We start from the raw sequence: 4,070 nt of genomic DNA, 5'->3' as shown, positions 1-4,070 counted from the left end.
AATCTATTGGTTTCATGTGGGACACGAATTGTCAAAAAAACAAATGTTAGGTTTAGGCAACAAAACAAATGTTAGGTTTAGGCAACACAACAAACATTAAGTATAGGCACCAAAATTAGGGTTAGGTTTAGGCAACAAAACGAACATTAGGTTTAGGCAACAAAACCACATAATTAGGTTTAGGAAAAACATAACGAAAACAGACAAGTCGTCTCCATGTCGAATAGATTGCATTTCGTGACTATTTCCCAACCTGCCATGAGACTGGGCTGTGTACTCCTTCTCTCTGTGTTTGATGGACAAACCACGTCATGGGTCTACATTTCTAAATATTGCGGGTTTGCGTGCATATTTGTAAGAGAAAAACAGTGTCACCATTGTTTAGGTTATCTCCATGGAACAAGTCTGTTGTTTCTTCCACTCATCTCAACACTTCTCATTTGATTCTTTCGTTCAAAGAGGAGCTATTGTAACATATTGAATTGAATTGATTTTAAATGAAGATTACAGATGACTTTTCTCAGTGAATGTGTGTCTGTTTCTTAGCAATAAGCTGTGCAGCAGCAGGTGGAGATCTGTCTTTTGGAGCTGATGACTCTCCAGAGCTTCAGACTGATGGCTCACACTCTTCCCTGATCTGGGAATAATCACTTTCTGTGCTTTGGGAATATTGTGTCATAGACATTACACTCTGTCTTTGTTAATTAATCAAGGCCTGTGTGCCGTTTTCCTGTGTGTGCATGTGTGCCCTTGCTATTCGGCCCGAGAGACACGGAGGTCGTTAGCTCTCGATGCTTGGGAGGTGTTTCGTGTTTTCAAAATTTCCTTTTGTCTCCTTCATCATTCACTCCCCTTCTCTCTTTCGCTCTCTTTTCTGTCCTCTCTATCTGTCTGTCTCTCCATGTTTCTCTCTCTTAATTGTTTCCAGAGTGTTTGCTTGGGAATTTGTTGAGTTCTCATCACACGCAACCAGGATCTCAGCCAAGGCATTCCCCTCTGTACACACACACACACACACACACACACACACACGCACACAAACGCTTACATACAGAAAATACCACATGAAATCCTTCAATTCCACCCTTGTGATGTCTCCACCGTGTCACCTAAGTGTGTGTGTGTGTGAGTGTGCATGTTGCCGCATGTCTGTTTGCATTAGGCATGTATATGAATCCTAATTCAGCATAATTAGACAAGATTTTCTCTGACAGCACACACACACACACACACACACACACTTCAGTTGCTGTTGTTTGTATTTGCGTCGTCATGGCGATGCCACTTGTTCTTGGTGTCTCGGCAACGGCAGTGAGAAAGGTGAGTGCGCCACCCTTCCCTTTCCTCTTCTCACTCTGCCGAGCTCCGGCCGTGCGTTCCTCTTTCTTATCCCTTTGCCCCACTTTATCTCGTCACTTGCTCCCGACTCATCAAGATCATCTCGAGAGACACCGCCAGAGTCTTTCTCCCTCTCATCCTCCCAAAACCACACGGAGCAAAAAATATATATATTCAGATTTCTTTCATTTGCATTCCTTACCAACTGTGCACACTTCCTTCCCGTCTCTCATCGTATTTCACTGAGGCAATAGGTCAAAAGGTCGCGTCATACGCTCTCAGCGGGAACTCAATTTCCCATCATCCACCTCACGCTGAGCCGAACCCGTCCTCACGCTGCGGCGGGATAAAAGGCTCCGGAGCGAGAGATGAGATCTGAAAGGTGAGAGAAAAAAAGACATTATAAAAAGGTATGGGTTGAGACACGAGGACACAGGGAGGTTGGATGGCAGCAGGGAGGGGGGAGGGAGTGTGAGGGAAGGGCGGGACTGTAAGGTGCTTTCCCAATTCTGGTCTTGAATTCATTGTTTGAAAAACATGTGGTCCGGATTTGTTCTTCGAGGAGAAAGAAGGACGAGATCACACACACAGTAGTGCTTCTCTCACACACACACACACACACACACACACACACACACAGACACACACATGCAGCAGTCTATGAAGTCACGTCCCGCTTCTAGTGGGGGACAGACAAAACGCAGCAGAAAATCCAAACCAGTGATGTGAATGAAAAGGTTACGCTGTGTGTGTCCGTGTTAAATTTTCAGCATGAAAAACATTTCCCTGAACGAAGATGTCAACTCTATGAAAAGGTTTTTTTAAAAGCCCAAATGTTTCCAATGATCCAACCAATTAGCCTTTAACGAGGCTGTCAGGTGAAGTCCCCCGATAGGCCAAGACACGGCTGTTTAGGAAACCTAATTGGTTAATGGGGCTTTTCCCAGATCTTTCATCGCCCCCCCACCCGTTCTTCATCTGGTTTGAATCGAGACGTGAACCGCTGCCTCAAAATCTCCCCTCTTATTTTCCTTTTCTTTCTCTCCATCTCTGTCTTTCTTTGTTTTACTCTTCTATCACTCTTTTTTGCGTTTTGCTGTGTTTATCATCTTCTTATTTGGCTCGCTTAAAAGGGAAAGTTGTGGCGTTTGCGATGGGAAAGTTGTGTATCCACTGAGGTGTCATTAAAAAAAAAAGCACTCACTCCCTTGCTCTCATATCACATAAATGTGCATAATTAGTTTTTGGAGGAACCCGATGTTCTTAATACTTTGTTTGAATACAATATACTATAACTTTTGCTTTAAGCTGTCAGTAAAACTAACCCCCGATTATCTGCCAATCACCGGTTCCCTACCTCGTATAAATCATTGTCCCAGGTAGCTGGCATGTCTGACAGGCCTGACAGCTTCTAAACTCACGTCATGTTCACTGACACCCTGGAAATCGCAGTACCTGCTAAACACATAACGGTTGAATACTAACGTGCCGACCCGGTCCCTTGCGGTATGAAACTTACAAACTTACACTGATGGTTGTGTGCGTCGATTGACAACTGCTGCTGTTTTAGCTGCAGATGCTGTCGCATTCTCAAGTCAGTTGTGACTGGAATCTCCAACTCCAGTGGTTTGATGTGATGGAGTAGATTTCTGCAGATAACCTGATGCAACAGAAATGCATTTATTCATCAGTTTCCCACATCGGCCTGACGTGTTTTTGAATCCTCTCACTTATGCAAAGGTGAAAACTCAACATACATATTTTTTTCTTCTCTGTCATATCCTGCATGTGTCCTATAATGCAAATAAATCTCTTCTGAGAACACCTGCATTGTTAACATCCATGTTCGTTAACTAGCAGTTTTTGTTGGTTTATTGCAGCATGTCTTGGAGCATTATCGCACATGTAGATCAGTGGAACAGTGCGGGACCATTGGCAGGACTGTGCGTTTTTATCAGGCGGCAACCTCCGGTTGTGCAGAGTGAAGCCAATGCAGAAGTGTCATAAAACTTGCATTCTCTCTACTGACCAGCAGGGGGCGACTCCTCTGTTTGCAAAAAAAATCCAATTGTGTAGAAGTCTATGAGAAAATGACTCTACTTCTCACTTGATTTATTACCTCAGTAAATATTGTAAACATGAGTTTATGGTCTCAATCTCTAGTTTCAAGTCTTCTTCAACACAGCATGATGTTCATTTAGTACATTATGATCCATTTAGAGTCAAATAGACCATAAAGCAGAGTATGCTTTAGGGCGGGGCTACTGTGATTGACAGGTCTCTGCCCCTACCAGAGCCGTATACGACGTCTCTACGTCACTCCGCATTCCAAATATGATTCAACCTTTGTTTCTTTATAACACATTTAATACTTTCCTTCTTTCTTTATAGGGCTTGTGTGGAGGAAATAAAGTATTCCTTGAATATGAGATATGAATTTACAGTTATTACAGTTCCTCCTCGGCAATACGGAGGTTGGTTTATGCCGTTTCGCTGGTCACACTCGTTGTCTTGGTGCTTCTTTGCAGTATATTTTCTTTGCGGAGGCTCTTGCCACGGTGCCACGCGCGAGTCTAAACAAAGCTTAAGAGTAGACAAGAGAAAAAGTCTGCTATATCCTCTCGGCTAATTCATGCAGTGTGAAGCACCATATAGGCATTCAGGAAAAGCTCTGTCTTAGAGATGTTGTGTGAAAACAGCACTATTTTCATGCACTGGAGAAGGATTTGTGT

The sequence above is a fragment of the Anarhichas minor genome, unplaced genomic scaffold (assembly GCF_050575085.1).
Source record: "Anarhichas minor isolate MPS153535 unplaced genomic scaffold, ASM5057508v1 ptg000014l, whole genome shotgun sequence".
In the NCBI taxonomy this organism is placed as follows: Eukaryota; Metazoa; Chordata; class Actinopteri; order Perciformes; family Anarhichadidae; genus Anarhichas; species Anarhichas minor.
This window is presented reverse-complemented; position numbering follows the sequence as displayed.